Source organism: Thermobia domestica, chromosome 8 (genome assembly GCF_964235325.1).
Source record: "Thermobia domestica chromosome 8, izTheDome1.hap1.1, whole genome shotgun sequence".
Taxonomy (NCBI): Eukaryota; Metazoa; Arthropoda; class Insecta; order Zygentoma; family Lepismatidae; genus Thermobia; species Thermobia domestica.
The window spans coordinates 158,441,401-158,463,113 of record NC_137461.1 but is presented as its reverse complement, the minus strand read 5'-3'; the positions used below and the strand labels follow the sequence as shown (position 1 = coordinate 158,463,113).

The window sequence follows — 21,713 nt, the reverse complement described above, 5'->3', positions numbered from 1 at the left end:
CACGTAGTACTAAAGAAGATACCTTACCACGAAGGGCTTCTATTTCAAATATGAAAGTCCTGTTAGAGAATATCAACACTTGTTGTCATTATGTCAAGGACCAACACCCGTAAGACTTGATTCTGATTATAATTTTGTCCAGAAACTATTGAGTGTTTGGAGGTTAAAGTGAAATTCCATTTACTGAGATTCGAAAATAACATTATGAAACTAGTTACGCATCGTTTTCTTCGATGGCTTTGTGCCATTTATCCAGCAGCACTATATCCGTCGGTATAGAACTTTTGTGGTTTCTGGTCTAAAAATTTCACATGGTTTTCACATCTTTTTTTGAAACTGACTTAACACATTCTGGAAATTCGCAAGAGATAGAAACAAATAATAATCTAACGGTGCCAGGACTGGGCTATACTGTGGATGCATTAAATAATTCATGCAAGCTCTTCCAATTTCTCACGGATCAGGAAACATCTATGTGGTCTGGTGTTGCAAGCGTGGTATACGACACATTTTCTGGTCACCAGTTTCTTTTGAATTTCTTGGTCTACTCGCGCAAATTGACGACAGTACAAGTTCGATTGTATCATTCTGAAAGGCGGCAAAAGTTCATGATGCACTATGCCCTTAATATTTCACCAAACGCAAAGCATAACCTTCCTGGACGTTAATGTAGGTTCACCACAAACTATGGAGCATCTCCTTGTTCGACGATGACCTTTCTCATGGTAACTGTTTCAAAAATAACTGAAGTTTGTTGTGTTTCAGTACAGATTTGCAGTTAAAAAGTTCAATCAAGTAAATCTTCTTGAGTCAGATAATAGTAGCACCCAAACATCGAGATTCATTTTGCAACCAGCTCTCTCCAAATGTCATTTCCGATGCCATGGCTACTTACATGTAGGTCTCGCTCGAAATCCACTTTTTCTGTGATTGGCCACCCACTATGAGGAGCATCTTGGACATTCAAATTTTCATAAAGGAAGCGATTGAACTATCATTTGGCTGTTGCTTTTGGTAGTTGTATCTTGTCCATAAATAGTACAAATTTCTTCACATGTTTGCGCTGCATTTGACCTTTATCGAAATACAATGTGTCCAATATATAATGCAACCCGGAGTTTCTGATACTAAAAGTTTTTAACCTGAAGGGATACACAAATAATGGTTATACCAAAATGAAGCTTTGTTTATGCATATATTTTTAAACTAGGAAGCAAGGGTTGAAGTACACTAGGAACCACACAGTGTTGCCAAACATAACCGAAGGTGTTTTTTTTTTTTTTTTTTTTTTTTTTTTTTTTTTTTTTACAAAATACGTAAATTGACTCACAACTCATCCATACGTATACGTATGGGTGCTCTGTTGTTAATTTTCAGTTTGTTTCGTTGGAATAGCTTGGAAAATATGGAGCAGAAAAAAAGAATTTTTCATTTCCACCGATAACTAATCGGATGAGGCTTTCGTAACGGCAAACTATAGAAATAGTAGTTCTCATAAATTAACACTCTGAATTGGCAACACTGTTAATGTTTCAGTACATCAAAAGGTGGGTTAAGGATCTGTATACATTATGCAACTCCTGATAACAATGAAAAAGAAACCTTGAAATTATCATGATAAAACTTTTACTTACATGCATCCGGCAAAGCGGCTATTATCACGAAATGAGTTATGAGCTCTACAGCAAATGCTGGAAGTGCCTCCTGGTTTGATTCAAGCACTTGTTCACACGTTTCACCATGTTGGCAGCAACTTTACGAAGAGTAAAAGTGTTAATGTTCTGAATAGAACTGCCAAAGTCCGTTTTCAGGTCTTGTGTAATTCGAGGATTGCTTTTGTATACCTCTTTCTTTAAGTGGCCCCATAAAAATTAATAGTAGTGTTGCCGGGTGGATGTAAGTAAAAGTTTTATCATGATAATTTCAAATTTCTTTTTTGTTGTTTTCAAGAATTGCATAATGTAGATAGATCCTTAACATACCTTTTGATGTTCTCAAACACTAGCAGTGTTGCCAATTGTGAGTGTTAATTTATGAAAACTACGATTTCCTTAGTACCCCTTTACAGAGGTCTCATCCGATTAGTTATTGGTGGAAATGAAAAACTGTTTTTTTTTCGCCCCATAGTTTTCAAGCTACTGCAACTAAACAAACTAAGTATTAACGACAGAACATCCATACATATGAGTTATGAGTCAATTTACATGTTTCCTAAAAAAAAAAAAAAAAAATACATGTTTCCACCTTAGGTTACATCTGGCAACACTGTGTGATTCCTAGTATACTTCAATTGTTGCTTCCTAGTTTAAAAATATATGCATCAACCCGGTTTCGTTTTGGTATTTCCATTTTTTGTATATCGCTTTAGGTTCAAAAGTTCTACTATCCCAAACTCCGGGTTGCTGGACACCCCGTATAATTGTTAAAGTAGCGCTGTTTTTCAGTAAGTTCCCTAATCTTCATGACGCAATACCTTATACCTGATTATAGGAATTCCAACACTTTTTGCACATGTACTAGCATAAACTTTCAGATGTCAAATGTACGTCAGACCTGACCGGCTGTGAATCATGTAACCCGAGTTTTGGAACACTAATACTATCTCGTAAGCAAATGGCTGGATACTTCTCAGACTTCCTGATATTTCAGATTACCTCCATAATTGTACAACCATTATATATTTTTTCACTTTTTACTTGTTAACAATCCAGTGTTGGCTAGTTTATTAATATTTAGTTTTTGTAGCCTATATTTTATTTCCTTAATTCTAGTTTTCTTGAAATTTACGCGGGGTACGTCTATTGTGGGAATTTCATGTAGTTATTTCACTGTTTCTGGAATGTGTGTTAAACTATTTTGAAGAAAGAATGGTTATTGTATTAAGGTTGGGAAAGAAACAATATACTGTATTGACCTAATATTTAAATCACAAGAAACGGACATGAACGTGACGTCCGGACAGCCGAATCAAACTTAGTATATTCAATACACATAACAAAGATATGTTCATGCACAAAAAATTAGGTACCATGGAGAACGGAGTAAGTCCCTGGGGCCCATTAACCTACTAGTGTAAAGAAATTCGTACACTCGCTGTGAAATAGCTATTGCATCGGCACTGTTCATTGGAAAGTCATGGTATTTAGTTCATTCTCTTCAGCATGAAACAAGCTTTCCAGGGTTGCTATGTATTGACACCCATAACGTACCTGAACAGGGAAAATTGTCATAATGTCAGGAAGGTGCCTCCAAAAATCCCTCCCATCAACTTCGGCTTCCCTCTGGAGTTGCCCTGGGTAAAATACATAATCAAAATATATCTCGAAAAATAGTATAGGGGTTAGGAAAGAGGTGTACCAAGTTTTGTCTTGATAAAAGGAATAGGTATGAAGAGAAAGGTTGTATACCAATACACTCTGTATATACAAAACCGAACCTATGACCTAAAATGTAAAGAGAACTTACTATGAAAAATATAACCGCAGTACTATTTATTCTGATATCAAGAGTTGTACCATATTCTCTGTAGAATGAAGCAAGCGTTTTAAACAGCAACTGTGATACAGTTGTATTGAGTAAACTCACGTTATCCACCAACAACACACCTATGCCCTTTTGTTCTCTATTCCGTTCTTACGGTATCGTACTATATCTTCTCCCTTGTTTTAAGAATATACCTTCTATCCGTATACGTCCTAGTACTTTTCAAGGTATATTTTAACCTACCAGTGTGCTACTTATCAGAGGAATGAGGGGGAAATCCCCCTCTGAGGAATTGGATGTCTTCCATCTCATGTTAAATGTTTCGGATGTGCATTTTATCTCCCCCCTGTGGGCGCGGGTGGCTCAGTGGTAGAGCGTTCAACTCCGGTGCTTGGGTTCTCTGGTTCAATAACAGCTAGCGCGTGTAGTGGACAATGGAAATAGTTTTAAATATATCTGTCCATTGAGTCAACAGGAAAATTACCTCAAAGTGGGGAAAATTACCTCATATTTGTACTTATATTCCACATTTGAGATCATCCTCGTAGGAACTTCATGAATGTGAAAACATATAAATGTGTAAAATATGGAAACATACCTAATACTCAACACATAAAAGTTCAAAATTCAGCATTCGTTTGGAAAGATCGTGTTCTACGTGTTTGCCAACATAAAGTTGTGATTTTGATTGATAACTTACAAAAAGGGTCTCAAACCATAGGAACATAGCGTCATTTTAGACTTCGCTTGAGGGGGAAGGGGGAATCAAACCGGGGTCCTTTTGTATGGGAGATATAGATGCTCCTCACTCTGAAACGATGTCACTTAACACGTCCTATCATATATGTAGCGAGTCGAAAACTTTAAGACGCTTTTTTTCTACGCTATTTGTGGCTATTGTGCTCTACCAGTTTGTAATATTAACACTTTAAATGTGCACTACTACCTCCCGAAAGATGACCCCGAAGTACATTTACCGAAGTCTGCTTTTCCTTTGTTAGTAGTGCCTCAAGTGACATCAAGTTTTCAATGTGTTGATTGTATATGAGGCAAAAATACCTTGCAATTTTTTTCAGGAGGTTAGAGGGAATAGCACCGTAGCTTGGATAGAAATAATACAGATAGAACTTCATCTATTATTGTATAGTACCATAATGACAGCCATCGTGAAATTTGCCATCTTTGATTCAAATTCAATTTTTCTAAATAGGATGGGGATCATGTGACGTCATTTGGAGTATCTTTTTACAATAAATACGTTAGTTCCAACTTCTTACCAGGGGTATATTTGGGGTACCTTTTTACGTTAGTTCCAACATCTCTTTAATCACTTAATAGTTATGACTTTCGAATATCAGTTCATTAGCTTACAATTGTTTTTCGTAACTTACACGACCCCTTTGCTTATATTGTGTATTGTATTTGCATTTGAAACTTTAGGTCGCTTGGAGTACCGTTTAATATTATTCAATTCAGCTTATTTTTCTCTTGGATTAGGTTGGTCTGAAATGGAACCATTTTAGGTTATCAGATCTAATAAAACTTTTGAATTGGAAAACAAAGACCACTCTAATATACAGGGTGGGCATTAAGTCGCTTTCCACAACATGCGAAGAAATTAAATAAAAGAAGATAGGTGACTTGACAATCATTATTATACTTACAAATACTGGTCAAAGTGTCTCCTACCGTATTCAATGCACAAGGTGCACATCTTTGGCACGGATTTGCAAATATCACGACACAAATCAGGATTGACATCCAATCTCTCGAAGTATTGTTCGATTTCAAGTGATTTAAATCCTACCGTGGCCCGAAAGAGAACTCGTCTTTGACAATACCTCACATAGAAAAGTCGTATGGTGTAGAGCTATATTAACGGAGTGGTCAATCTGTGGTACCACGATGTCCAATCCATTTATCGAAATGTTAATCCACAAAATTCCTCACAACACTAAAGTGAATTGGTGCTTTACCTTGTTGTCAAGTGAATTTAATGTATTCATGATGAGGGTTATTTTCTAGTTCTGGAATTACACCTTTCTCAAACATTTGAAGGTACGTATCACTGGCAACAGTTCAATTAAAAAAGATTAGTCCTATGACACCACCACTCGAAATGCCATCCTGAACGGTAACACCAAGGACGTTTAAATATTCTGTCACAATTTAGTGTGGATTGGTATTACTCCAACAAACACAATTATGTGTTTTCGTGACCGTTCACCTTGAATTTTGTGTCATTTATCCACAAAATTTGCTTCGAGCAATCTCTCTTGGTTTCGTTCCTAATTGAAAACCACTCACAGAACTCAACACACCGGTCCAGATCACAATCGTGCAAAATACACAACTCTAATCAACAAATTCAGTGTTTATATTATTTCATACACTTCGTGGTCGTCCGCTTTGCAGTAGATCATACACAGAACCTGAAATCTCGAATCGTTAGTTTAGATTTCTCTGAGATTGACGTGATGGTGATACCACACTTGGAAATTTACTATCTAAGTCGCCACATTTGTTATTTGTTGTGTTTCCACGAAGTTTGTAGTACAAAAACATGTTCCTTTGTTAATTTGTGATTCATTTCAACACTACTACCACTTAGCACAAGTTGAGTTACCAAACTAATCTCAAACGAAATACTTACGAAAACATGGTTACCAGTCCCAGCCACACTAAATACGTAGTAGTGTCAGTTCTAGTACCAAAGAGAAAAGCGGAAGAAAAGAAAAGAAAAAAGAAAGTGCTCGCTTACTTCTTTTGAAAAACTCAACTGTGTCCACCCTATATACATAATGTGTGTGTGTTTGTGTGTGTGTGTGTGTGTAAAAAATAGCAAATTACTTAGAATTTATTCTTGTTTAATCGTTCTCAAATAAATAAACAAGAAGAAGAAGCTGCAATAATGCTATACCAGCTCTAGCTCTTGAATTTAGAACTTTCATTGTCAAGTCCTTAGAAAGAAGTAATTTAAAACTGGAATGTTTTTTATGCATTCATATTTAGCATTGTTATATTTTGTAATACACGTAACCTACTTGTAAAACCTTAACACTACTACGTGTGTAAAGTAATATTACACTGGAAAAACGAATAAGTTACTTACTGTAATTATTTGTTCATCTACCCAAATTTGGCTTCCACGTCTTGAACAAAAATTCATTTTTAATTTACACTTGAAATTTGGTCCTTTCTAAGGTTTTGCTAATTGAGTTACTAATATTATAGGTTTTTAAAATAGAAGCACATTCAAAAGATGTAAGTATCCAGCTGACTCTGAGGACATAATAAAGAAGTTCTTCGTTTTTCCTTGTAGGCGACACGAGGATATATATACTGCAGAATTATGTAAACACATCGTATCCTTTGTATAAGACTAAGTTGGCAAAATAAACGTACACATTATCAATGAAATCTTCCTTTTGTTTTCGAAGGAGCGGAAGTGTATAATGATGTTTACAAAATTTTAATAATTTAATGTCATAGGACTTCTGAGTTTGTTTTGAATTTTCACGATTATCGTTATCAGGCTTACGATCTAAACAAGGTAGGCTACTCATATTCTTATGAATCGTTTCTCACATATTCCGTCTACAATACAATGAATCTATGGTTATTTTGTAAATATTCTATTAGATTTCCATATGAAAATCTTCAATATTTTTCTCATATTAAACATAATGTTTGCAATTTATCTAAACTAACAACACACTACAATGTAAACTAGAGATGCAAGGGCTCGAAAGAAAACCGGCTTTTTTGAAAAAAAAAACTCGGTTTTTTCTGCTTCGCTTTTTTGCTTGGGAAATTTTGGGCTTTTTTGAAAATTTTGCTTTAAACTGATAAAGCAGCCTTTATTTCGCTTCTCTACAAAAAAAAAAAAAAAAAAAAAAAAAAAAAAAATTAGTGGTTCATGCAGATAATAATATGAAACCTCGAAAATAAACCATGAATTTCAAAAAAGATCTTTTTTAAAATTTTAAACATATTTACATTATGAATTCCAAAGGATTAAAGAATATATGTAATAATATTTTAACCTCTTATATACAATAAGTACTTTAAAAATGATACACAAATAACTAGCAAAATTGTATGTAGTATTTTTACTTTAAAATATCACACCCTCTTTTTGAAGCAAAATAAAGAAAAACATGAGAGAAATCTGCATATCAAGAGCTTCGTTTCGGGTAGTTCTGTACATTCTTGAAATTTTTCAGTTAAATTTTAACTTTCATATACATTGTATGAATATTTCGAACAAATTTTTCACTGATTGATTACATACGTAATAATCTGTTACCACCTATCAGGTGCTGTGAATCTACAAAATCGGTAAAGTTCCAAATTCTGTAATGCACTGACTGTTCCTTAAGCTTGTTCAGAATTGGGAAAGTATCAAATTTTGTGTTTATGGATCATATACGTAATAGACGGTTCATCTGAACGTATGGTTTCCTAGGCTGTAGAATGTATAACCACCGGCCCGGTTTACCCAGTCTTGGAGGTTTCTGAATTTTTAACAAGAAAATTCAACATATCGTTACGAAACTTTTTTTATATAAAAAAGAAAAACTATGGAATACATTTAAAAAGAGTGGAAGAATCAATCACTGTTCCAATTCACAAGAAAGATAACAAAATTGATTGTAACAATTGTCGAGGCATTTCTCTTAACATTCTGTTAATGATTGACCCCATACGCAGATGAAATTATTGGAGATTATCAGTGTGGATTTAGTCGAAATAGACCAGATATTTACCATTCGACAAACACTCGAAAAGAAATGGGAATATATTATCCAGTACATCAACCGTTTATTGATTTTAGAAACGCTTACAACTCGGTTAGGAGAGAAACATTGTATAACTTTCTTATAGAATTTGGAATACCGAAAAAGTTAGATTTATTAAGTGTTTAAATGAATCCCAGATTAAAGTCCGAGTAGAAAAATGCAAGCTTCCAGGTCGGGATTGGCCCGAAACAAGGATATGCGTTATCGCAGTTATTATTCAGCTTTGTTCCGGAGTACGCTATAAGAAAAATCAAAGATAGGAACCAGGGCCTAGAGTTGAATAGTATTCACCAGGTTATGGTGTATGCTGATGATGTAAATCTGATAGGAGAACAATCGAAAGAAATGCAGAGGCCTTATTAAACGCTTGCAGGGACATGAGTAAATGCAGTGAAATGTAAATACAAGAATCGTAATACGGCAAATTATGTATTAAAATATCAATTAATACTTTCGACAAAGTGGATACTTTCATATATCTTGGATCAGTATTACCAGACCAAAATCATACTCACAAAAAAATTAAATGTCGACTGAAATCAGGAATTTCTTGTTATTATTCAGTTCAAAATATTTTGTCGTCGCGAATTCTGTCAAGGAATTTAAAGCTTAAAATATATAAAATGATAATCATGCCTGTTATGCTTTATGGTTGTGAAACATGGTCGCTTACGCTGAGGGAAGAACGCAGACAAATTATTTGAGAATAAAATTCTGAGATGAATATTTGGACCCAACAGAAACGGGAATGGGGAAACTTCATGAGGAACTACAAAATTTATACGGTTTACCAAACATCGTTAGAGTCATCAAGTTTAGGAGGCTTAGGTGGGCAGGTCATGTAGCCAGAATGGAAGAAAGTAGGAACACTTTCAAAGTTTTAACTGGAAATCCCATCGGAAAACGTCCATTAGGAAAACCTAGGCCGAGATGAGGGGACAATATTAAGATGGATATAGCAGAAATAGAAATACAGAGTAGAAACTGGATTGAATTGGATAAGGACAGAAGTCAATGGAGAGCTTTTGTGGCCATAGAGAAAGAGAGAGTTAAGCACAACTGCACAACAAACATGAGTGAGTGGTTAGCTTTCGCGCTTCTATCGTGAAGTCCGGGATTCAACCCCGCATTCGACCATTTTGACAAAAGTTTTTCTTAATTCCATCTGTGAATGTAAAGATAGCGCGTGTACTGTGAGTCCTGGCCGACTTCCTTTGTAATCGTTTTTAAATCTTTGTTATTTCTAATTACCAGCAGTGATGAATTTGCGAAGAGCGTTAGGATAGAGGTGTCTTTCGGATTGAAGTCTCTACCCAGAAACTACGGAATTTCTAAAACAAACTAAATATTAGTTTTGTCTTTACTCATAAGCTTCAAGCTGTCCTCAAACAAAAATATTAGGAATTTTTAGAAAAAATAAACATTAATAAGGAAAGCCCCTCCCAAAATACTTTTCTAAATCCGCCAGTGATTATCATTATAAAATGGCCTTCAATGTTGTATCTGGAAGATTATAGCTGAATATACAAACGAAACGAAATATTTGTTATGCCTGTACCCATAAACTTAAGCTCCTCTTAAATAAAAGTTAGGATTAAAAAAAACATTAGTCAGAAAAATAAAACCTCCCAAATATTTTTCTAAATTCGATATTGATTATTTCTATCAAATGGTATTCAAGGATGTGTCCGGAAGATTATTGTTAAGTCATTGCACAGCTACAGTAATGGAAATGTGGAAGTACGCTGTGACAGATATATTGAAAAACGTACGCTCTGATGAAAATATTGAAAACCAAGTTTAATTATGTGCTAGAAGCTAGAGTACTAAGCTCTAAGAATTGAAACACGGATGACTAAAAAGAAATAATCTAGAGAAGAAAAAATGTCGATAATTCAGAAGTTAAAATAAAGTTAAATAGCTTCTAAAATTACCCTCAAATACTACGTACTTTATGTTTACTTTAATTCATAAACAATGTGCTCCATCCATCATGATGGTGAATTCCAGAGCAAAATATCGCATTTAGGTCATGGAATCTTATTTAACTTTAGAGTGTACTATAAGAAAGCTATTTAAACAGAAAAATCATGAAAATGAAAAAAGCCTAAATTTCCAAAATTCTCGTTTTTTTCCCCCAAAAAGCCGGCTTTTTATGTGCAAAAAACCATCGATTCAAAAAAGCCGGCTTTTTTGCATCTCTAATGTAAACAAAGTATAAATATTTCTGGAATTGAACGCCGCAAATAGCATGGAAAAATTAGGGGTGCCAACGCATATCCAGTTATTGTGGCACGGGACAATTCAAGTGATAGTGTCTGAAACCAAATTATGATTCGCCCGCCATTCCAATTTTGGAGATTTTACATTTTTTTACTTATAGCTTACATTTTACATTTGTATTAAATTTTCAAATTTCAATTTTCACAGAAAGGACGCTACGTTTCTTGTCGTTTTCACATGGGATATCGTAGTTGGGGAATGTATCCCGGGACAATCTAGAAATTTCTTGAGAGTGCAATTTTGCGACTATATGTATACAACACCGACAATATTTGTGAGGTGATTCCTAACACCAAGATAAAACGAAAAGTGTGGACCAACCTACGTGCACAAATATTTCCATTTACAACGATATTGTATATCTATTTTGTAATTTCTTCTATTTTTATATCTTGCTTTTGGGCAACGGTGCATAAAGATACACAATCTGTCGTATAGAAAAAGAAGAAAAGAAGAATACGTATATATGTTGTTGATTCTAAATACAAAGAAATAAGATTTAATCTCAATAGTTGAAATAGTCTATATGTTGGATTTATAGGTGTAATCTGCATTTATAGTTATCATAACAACAGATAGTCATTTATTTAAAACGTTGCTATGACAACTGAAAAAGAAAAGTATAATTAATGAAGTTTTGGAGAGTAAAGTAGGGATTTATTTGTAGCCAGGGAAGCCTGGGAATTTCCCCCCTTCTAAGCTTTGACTTCCCTGTCTCTAGGTTTAATTCAGTCTTCCCAGCCTGGGAAGATATATATCCCCTTTCTTAAGCTATAATCTGTTTTGAAGTACAATTATTCAACTTCGTGTTTTAGTAGCGATTCTTTATTTTTTTTTCAGTATGTTGATTGTCGCGAGCTATGTTGGTCTTGTTTATAGCATTGCTTCCTGAAAAATTGTACATAGAATTGCTTCCAGTTTCTTCTGCAGAGTGTGAGAGAGGCTTTTCCAGCTTGAACTTACAGCATACTGACGCTAGAAAACGTTTATTTGTAAAAACCCTCAAATCTCTTCATTTTATAAACGTTAATGAGTTAGACATTACTTCTTTCAATGCAGAAAACTATGCCTTCAACTAGTTAAAAAGTGGATATCATGCTGCTACTGACAAACCAACTAAAAAAGGCGGTATACAATGTAAATCAATCTATTATTGCTTCATTATTCTAAAGTGAGGTACGCTGTGAAAGCGTAGGCGTAGCCACAGGGTGTGCCGGTGTGCCCAGGCACACCCTAATGGGCTGCTTTATCAAAGAGAATGAAAGACAGATATTTCAATATAAGGAAAAGTTGTGGGGTCCTTTCTTTTTCCAGGGCAAAATTATTAAAAGTACAAATTATTTGAAATAATGAACTTGCTGAATATACCCTCGAATTCTACATCCGTTCCTCAAGCTACTCCAAAGTCCCGATGTAAATCTACTTTCCACTACATCTAGTGTCAGATCGCTTCGCAATACCATGAAATCCATGAGAAATCCGTCTCAGTTAATGGAATTTTACAACGAAGCTGTTAAGATCTGTGATAGTCTGGAGATTTCAATTCCTCCAATGAAGGGCGCAAAATTTTAGTCTTGACAAATCAAGTCGGCTTGCAGTATTTGTTCAAAACAAAGAGGAGATGACAATTTCTTGTTATTATTTTTGTTTAGACTCAGTTGTTTGTGGTATTGGTGAGAAGCTTAGTCAAGAAACTATTGAGGTCCTGAGTGCCGTGGGAAATCTGCTTGACTTGAATGTAAAGGACGAAGATATAACCCTCTTAGCTAGATCATTCAAATTGACAGGACACGAGTTGGCAGCAGAAGTAAGGTTTGCTGAAAGTAAAATTGTCTGTACCTAAAGCAAGTTTTTTTGTTATGCTGCAGGAGTGGTTTCAGTGATTGGAAAAAGAAGATAGAAAGAAGATATTTACTGCATTCTACTCTGTAATACGTGCTTCTGTACTTCTTACAAGCTACACGTGTGAGAGAGCTTTCTCCAAACTTACTGAAATTAAAAGTAAATTAAGAGCAACTCAGGAGCAGGATAGATTAGAAACCCTGCTGTTGATGTTTGTTGAACTGGAAAGAGCTTCGTCTTTTGATGTAGATGAAGTTACTAATGAATTTAAGAACATTATACATTTTGACAGACGTCTCTTGTTACAGATTATGTGCATTTTAATTTGTTTAAAACATGTATGAACATTGGGCGTGTGTATAATTTCTATGCAATTTGATTTTTTCCACTACATAGCTATATCCAGAAATTTTCAACTTTGTCATTTACTGAATTTATATTCCTTGAAAACATTAGTGGAATTAAAGAGCCAATTGATTGTATTGCAAAACTACAAAGGTATTAAAAAGGCACAAGATCTAATTTGTTGTCTTTGTGTACACCCAAATATAAAGTTCTAGCTACACCTATGTGTGAAAGTATTGTTAATTTCTAAAGATAGTGTTAGATAACACGCCGTAAGTCATGCTTCAGCTTATCTCAAGGTGAAATCGGCAGTCAATCCTTTCATGCGATTTTGTTGTAAAAATTGTAAATATTGTAGGCTACGATGGCTGTTTCAATTTCGAGAGTAAAAGTGAAAGAAAAGGTAAAGTATTTTTTCCCCCTAGGTAGCATCATATTGGTAATTGTTTAATACATGCTCATGATTCTTCGGAGGCCAGATTACAGTCTCTGGATTCGTTTTAATACAAGTATATTTTGTTGACCAGGAAGCTTACTTTCAGCAGAACAGTGTTAGGGTCACGCACTCCTGCCAAAACTCATTTATGATATAAGGAATAGCACTTAGTACCGTCTTTCCCCTTTTATTTAATAAAATCAGGTTCAAGTGTATGTGCACCTATCACTGTTCTGCCCAAAGTAAACTCTTCCTTTTATCGTATTTATTGTTTGGGCGAGGAATTTGTTTTCAAAGATCAGATCAGAACGGACTAAAGGATTATTTGCCATAACGAAATTGTTTAACCCGTAGGAGTGTGGCACTTGTTACGAAAAATAGTGCAGATTGCAATGTAATTATAGGGCTTTCTCTGGATGCTGCACACTTGTCCTCAGCAGTAGGACGTAAAGTAGCAAGTTAAGTAACGCATATAATCTAATCTACCTAACCAAATTGTATGTAACGTACCTACCCGCAGTATTTATCGTAAAATTGTTTTTAAAAAGGTGAATAAAAATATGAACTTGGGGACCGCCCATCAAAGTAGTATCTATCATAACTTCAAAGTAGGTAGGTTTAAAAATAACTCCCAACCCGACTCTAAAGTTATTCTGTTATATGGAACACAATCTTGCATAAACATTCCCCCCTTCTACAAAATCCACAAATAAATCACTGGAGTAAAGGTAGTAGTGATATAATTTGTTGTGCCTGATTTAATGTGATTGGATCATTTTGACATATTTTAAAACTTACACGGACTGTGGGCTGAAATGTAACGTAAAATATATGTATAATATAAATTGATCGCTATATTTTAAATGGCGGTTCCTATGTACTTACATTATAGATGGTGGTTTACCGACAGGAGTATTGAGATTAGTTTCAAGTAAAGTAAAGCTGTCTCATCACAGGATTCAGCACAGGAGCTGCCTCAGGACAGGATCAGCACTCACGGAGTATACTTTAGTCAGAAGTGGGAAAATATCTATAGAAACATAAAAAATGAGTGTGTCTGGAAATGAAAATATGAATGAGAAAGGTGGTGATGTAGAGCTACCAGGTATGAACTCTTCAACGAACGTGGCTTATCTTACAAGACAGCTTGGCCAGCAAATATCTCAACAACAGCAAAAAAATGGATACTCAGCTAGAGCAAATGTCTCACCACATATCACAGCAACAGCTAAAAATAGATACCAAGCTGAAGCAAATGTCACTTCTAACACAACAAACTATAGATACCAAGCTGGAGCAAATGGACACTAAAATGGACTGTAAATTGAAAAAATAAACCAATAAATACATTTAAAATTGGAACAAACCGATTATAAAATGGAACAGATTTTACGTCGATTCACTGACATACAAAGTTCGGTAGAGGTGGTGGAAACTTTAGTGAATGAGGATACCAATCAGATACGGGAATTACAAGAGGAAGTAAATGCGATTAAAGAAAAATTTAGTACGACAAATGGTGATCGAGTTCCGGCTGTCAATATTGAACCCATACCACATGAATCCAGAGTAGTGGAAGATAGTAATTCATCCGAAGAGTATTCCGAAAAGGACGATAGTGAAGCTAGTCTAGAGAGAGATGGTAGAAGAAATCACTCCTCTCACCGCCGAAAAAAACATTACGTAAGGTCCAGACATCGTAAGGATACTGGTAAATATAATCATTTTCGATTTAGTGAAATCAGATCCCTGACAAAATTTAGTGGAAGATCAGATGACATCCCGGCCAGTACTTTCCTAGAAAAATTCGAGGAAAAGTGTGATTTAATGGGAGTAGACAGATCTAAATTGGTGAAAATTCTGCCTCATATTTTATTACCAACGTGTTCAGTATGGCTCAAACCAATCCGAAGCAATTTACGTAATTATCTAGATTTTAAAAATGCTTTACTTTCTAATTTCGAGAACGATTTCATGTTGGCAAATCGAGACGCCTTGGTTCGAAACAGATGGTTTGATCCCAAAATTGATAAGAGTGTAACTGATTTTGTGATATCCGTATATAATGAATTGAAGTTAATTAATCCATACCAACAGGAATCAAGAGTAATAGCATCAATCCGAATCTTGTTACCTTGTTGCAACAAATGTTGATTTCTGCACAATTCATTAATTTCAACCACCTTATTATGATTGTGCAAAATTTTGAAAGTCAATCTATGTTACAGGCTAATAGTAACTGTAGTCAAAACAATACTAATCGTAATCAAGTTAGTTATGTACCTGTTAGCAACCTTAGTGTCATGGAAGAAAGAGATTTTAATACGAGAAGTAATGACAGGTTTCATGGTGACGATAATAGAACTGAACCTAATTGTACCGGTAATAGAACAGAATCTAGTTTTAGGAGAAACAGGAACAATAATTGTAATACATTTAGAAATCAAGCGAACAATAAGTTGAACTTTCCACGAAATGAATTTCATAATAGATTCATGGGTGGTAGAAATTATCAAAATAGAAATCGGAATACCGTTGAAGCAAATAATAGGCAGGAACGTATACAAGATTGTAGTGTGCAATGTAACTTAATCAAACCCTTTGGCAATATAACTTAAGCTAATATTGTGACGTCCGACAAAACATATTCAGTTGATTTTTGTTTTATTTCATTTTAAATACCGTAATGATTTCATTTGTCATTCGTACTTTGTTTGAATTCTATAAAACTAATATAAATAATGTTCTTAATGTAAATGGATACGAATATTGCTTAGCAAAAGGTATGATAATTATGCCTTAATAAATAAAACATGTTATATTGTGTTCTAACTCACAAACTTTGCTAGTTCTTGATATAATAATTTCTTTATTTGTATTATTCCGTTATATTAATCAAGTCTTGTTTTGTTTACTTTGAATATTGCTATAATTCCTTTGTAATTTGTAGTTCTTCTAAATTCTATGCTATTTACATCTATGTATTGGTACAAATATTGTTTATCAAAGCTACGTTAATTATGCTCAAATGGAAGAAATAAGTTATATAATATGTCAGCATATACTGAGTTGATTCGTCAATGAGCTCCCATAATATTGATTTAAAGAATCTATTTTTGAACCTAAATAATTAATAAATTGATCACATTTTTGAATTAGTCCTCTTCGTCGATAACTTTATACAATTAAAATGGAATTAATTGTTAAATGAATATAAGAAAGAGGTAAAATGAAGTTAATATATATGTATTGTAATTTATATATATATATACAAGGGATACTCGAAAAATAATGTAACCTTATATGTAAAATTATGTAACGGCCCAGGATTCTTTCTTAAATTGTAACCAATTTAAGAAGTCCTCGTCAGGAGCCATTTATACAACGATACTGTATATCTAGTTTGTAATTTCTTCTATTTTTATATCTTGCTTTTGGGCAACGGTGCATAAAAATACACAATCTGTCGTGTAGAAAAAGAAGAAAAAAGAATATATATGTTGTTGATTCTAAATACAAAGAAATAAGATTTAATGTCAATAGTTGAAATATACAGGGTCTCCGAGAATTATCTATACAACTTTACGACGTTATATTGAAAGAAGTTAATGTGATATTTACATGCGTTTTTTTTGCATTCAATACAGAAAGTCTTAAAGTTTTTTACCTGTTCAGTACACCTCTATGTCGGCACCATGTGTGATACGAAGCACATCCAGACGAAAATCAATTTTAGCCCATGTGCGCTGCAGCAAATCGTCAGTGACTATCTGAAAAGCAGCAAGGATACGCTGCTTTAGCTGTTCAAGGTTTGCTAACTTCGTAGCGAAGACGATGTCCTTAAGGTACTGAAACAAATCTTTTGCAGGAACTGGTTATCGTGCACAATGTGGTTCAGCATGTAACAAGCAAAGTCAGTACGTCTGGGTTTGTCGGTTGGCAATAAGGCCTGAAGGAGTTGCAACTTGTAGGCGTGCAGCTTCAGTCGTTTATGAAGAACATCATGAACCGTAGCCCTGGGCATATTCGATTCTCTCGCCGCTTTGCAAACAGATTATGTTGGACTACGCCTGTTTCACTCTTTCCACATCTTCCTGACTGGTACTTGGTCTTCCAGCTCCTTTCTGGTGCAGAACTTCCCATTTCCATGAATTGTTTATACCAAGCTTTAATCGTAGCTCTGGTTGGAGGATAACGTGCATACTTGATCCTTACATTCTGCTGCACCTGAGCCTCCGACTTCGTTTCTATTTACCAGGCAACACACTGTGCTTTTTCTTGTGGTGTCCATATCTTCATTTATTGTTTGCTAACCTGTAAAAGACAAAAGAAGAACCTGTAAGACTTTCTGCAGTGAATGCACAAAACCGCCTGTGAAAGAAAAAAACTTTAAGACTTTCTGCATTGAATGCAACAAACCGCATGTAAATATCACCTTAACGTCTTTAAATATAACGTCGTAAAGTTGTATAGATAATTCTCAGACACCCTGTATGTTGAATTTATAGGTGTTATCTGCATTTATAGTTATCATAACAACAGATAGTCGTTTATTTAAAACGTTGCTATGACAACTGAAAAAGAAAATTATAATTAATGAAGTTTTGGAGAATAAAGGTAATAGTGATATATTTTGTCTTGCCTGATTTAATGAGATTGGATCATTTTGACATATTTTAAAATTTACACGGAGTGTGAGCTGAAATGTAACGTAAAATATATGAATAATATAAATTGATCGTTATATTTTAAATGGTGGTTCCTATATACGTTACACATTCAGAGTTATAGGCTGCCGAAAACATGAAAAATTATCTTTAACGGTCCATAGCTCCAGAAACTATGGAACCTATTGTAGTCGGGTCAAGACTTTTATTTAGGAGCAAGTATCTGCCCTATCCACATATTCATGTTTCAGAATCCTGAGGTAATTCCGCAACAATGTTTATAGAGGTAGTTTGTGAGTACTTCAAATTATATGTCCTTAGCCACACTCTCTTTATAAAATTTGTTGCGTGGGTACCACAGTGTTCTGAGACTTATATATAAAGGTAACCAAGAAAGTTCTGTCACTTTTTGTGGAGGCCTGTGTTCCATTAGCTCTCAAACCATGAGTTCAATGCCAATAGAGATAAGACGAAGATAAGTTGTTGGTGTGGGTATGTCCAACATACTACCTGGTTGTGGCAATTCAGTTACACCGTGTTCTTCCGTAAGGACAGAGTGAACATGGCATCTCGACAGAGCGCCATGATTAATTGAATTCTGCTAAAGCCATAATTTGACTGTAACAAATACGGTTTTCGAACAACCACTAAAAAGAAGATACACATGGACAAGACCAGCAGATAAAGAAAGATACAAAATAGACTATATACTAGTCCGAGAAGCATTTAGAAACCAAGTGAAGAACAGCAAGAGTTACCCAGGTGCAGACGTTGACTCAGACCATTCTTTAGTTTTGATGAAGAGCGAACGTCGACCAAAGAAAAATGGTAGCACCAAACAAAAGATGGAACACAATTAAACTAAGAGGAGATGGAAACACGAAAAGGGAACATGCAACGGCGACAGACAAAGATACATCTACAATGAGAAAACTGGATAAACAACTTGTGTATGGAAATTGAGGAAAATATACTCAAAGGCAATGCAGAAACGGCATATAGAAAGGTTAGAAAACAGTTCGGTGAGAAAAAGAAACACACAGACACTATCATAGACAAGGATAGGACAACGCTAATAGAAGAGGAGCAGATAACAAGATGATGGAAGGAATACATTGAAGAACTCTACAAAGGAGACAGCTTAAGCGAGGAAGAGATAGAGAAGAAAGAAGACGTCGATGTAAATGAATTAGGACTATCAATTTTACAGTGCAAATTTGACAATGCTTTGGAGAAAATGAAACATCGTAAAGCCCCAGGAATAGACCAAATACGAACGGAAGTGATTAAAAATCTCGGAATAGCAACAAAGAAGAAACAATTTAATCTTATAAATGAAATTTACATCTCGGGAAAAATACCAAGAGACTTCGAGAAAAGCATATTGGTCACTATGCTGAAAAGAAAAGGCGTACGGAAATGCGAAGAACACAGAACGATAAGTTTGTTTTCCCATGAATCAAAAATTCTGTGCAAAATTACCACACAATGAATGGAAGGGAAATCGAAGAACGGCTATCGGAGGACTAATTTGGATTCGAAGGAAAAGAGGAACAAGGGAAGGAATACTAAGTCTACGGTTGATCATGGAACAGCACATCCGAATAAACAAATCAATTATGATAGCGTTTGTAGATATAGGAAAAACTTTTGACAATGTAGATTGGAATATCATGTTCAAAGCGCTGAAGCATTTGAAGGTGGATTACAGAGACAGAAGAATAATATACGAACTTTATAGGGACCAGACAGTTGTTATAGGAAGAGACCAGAAGGAAGCAATAATAAGTAAAGGAGTAAGGCAAGGATGTGGACTTTCACCTCTCCTGTTCGACCTCTATATAGAAGAGTCTATGAAAGAATTCTTCGATAAAAACGAGAAAAGTGTAAAAGTAAATGGCAAGGTTTTCACCACAATATGGTTCGCTGATGACATAGTACTGATAGCGGAGAGCGAAAGGAGCTTGCAGGAAGCACTTTGAAACTTGAACGACCAACTCGATAAAATATGCAAAATGAAGATAAATAAGAAGAAAACCAAAGTGATAAAGTGCACAAGAGCAGGACATGAAGGGGCAAACGTATGGCTAGAGGGAGAAAAGATCGAAGAGGTTAAGACGTTCCCCTATTTAGAAAGTCTAATATCCTCGGATGGAAGAAATGAAAAAGACGTAAGTTCCAGAATATCGTAGGCTAAATAAGCATTCAATAGGAAAAGAGGTTGCTAACATCAAGAAATGTGTCGCTAGATGTTCGAAAACGATTTATTAAGACCCTAGTATGGAGCGTGGCGCTTTACGGATCGGAGACGTGAACACAGAGGAAAGCTGAAATATCCAATCTGGAAGAATTTGAAATATGGTGTTGGCGCAGAATGCTGCGCATATCATGGACCGAAAGGAAAAGGAGCGAAGACATATTAGAAGAAGCTAATGAAGGGCGATAGGTCATGAAGAGAATAGGAAAAAGAAGAAACAGCATGCTTGGCCTTCTTATTTGGCACTCCGACTGGATCACTGTGTTGATAGAGGGAAAGTCAGAAGGAAAACCAGGAAGAGGAAGACCAAGGATAGAATATCTAGATGCAGTTACAAAGAGAATCCCTTATCAAAGAATAAAACAGCTCTACAAAGGTGAGAAAAGTTTTAACATTTCCATGTTGTCCACCCACTTATGGTTGAGGTGAAAAAGAAGCCCAGCCTTCTCACGAGCATTGAAGGAGCTTCCCTTAGCACAGCCCAATAAAGAGCGCATTCGTTCAAGCGGCTAACAAAAATGATTATAATTCTATCAAACTTATTGGGAACAAACGCAAACTCAGTATGCCACAAGAGTGGCAAAAATGAAAGGCCTATTAAAGTAGTTGAGAAAAGAAAACTGCCTATTGACACTGACTTAAAGGGGGTTAACACGTTAGAAGAACTTGTAGCTGTTATAAAAAATCTTGAAACCCTACTATATTTCACCATGTATGCATAGTCTTGCAAGGGTCATAAAACAGTTTTTCCATCTTGCAAGGAGTCGAACAGTGTGCAACTTTCTGGGACGTCTTGCTTGCTACCTGATATCGCCCTCCCGCTGACATAAAGGAAAAATCAGTTTCGCCGCTTCTGAAACAACGGAGTCTTTTGGACTGGGAGGGGGAGTGCACCAAAATACACGTTCTTAATGACAAGGTTCACTGTTTGTCCACTATAGTACAGTGCTGCATAGGTGGAAATACCTTTCTTGCTTTCAAGAAGTTGTAATATGTACACAGTAAATACCAAGATCGGGTTGCAAGGATTTTTATGACAGCTACAGGATTCATTTAGCATGGCAATGTGGTCTAAGACAACCTGAAGGAAGAACTTTCATGCACTGCATACAAACCAACAAGCGTCCGCCAAATGTTCAAAAGCGAAACGGATGACGGAAAAAATGATGCCACTGTTCTTGGTTGCTTTGGAGAGAACTGCAGCTGTTAAAAAAATATACGTCATGAATAACATGCTCCAATACAAGGTTTAAATTTAACCCTACAAACCTCCCTCAGTGCTGCAATGTTACAAGTGTCAACACTTGGAGCAGTCACAGGACGCCGGCCAAGCCCACCCGCGGTGTTTCAAATGTGTTCAATTCAATTCAAAACAGGTGTTCCACAGGGCGCCTGTACTTTCACCTCTTTTATATAATCTTTACACGGGAGATCCCCCGACCTTACCACATTGCTTTTTTGTAATGTACGCCGACGATACTGCCTCTTTCAGAGCCAGTAGTTCACTTGCACAGTGTGACATCTACAATACGCAAACGTCAACTCATAGGTTTCCAGGAATAGGCAAGACGTTGGAGGATTAAAATCAATGCAGACAA

General features: G+C 35.4%; 1 protein-coding gene across 1 annotated transcript in view; it reads left to right on the top strand.

Annotated features, from left to right (window-relative positions):
- LOC145692366 (uncharacterized) overlaps window positions 1-21,713 on the top strand; it is a 137,663-nt gene that overhangs the window by 52,089 nt on the left and 63,861 nt on the right. The window lies entirely within an intron of this gene.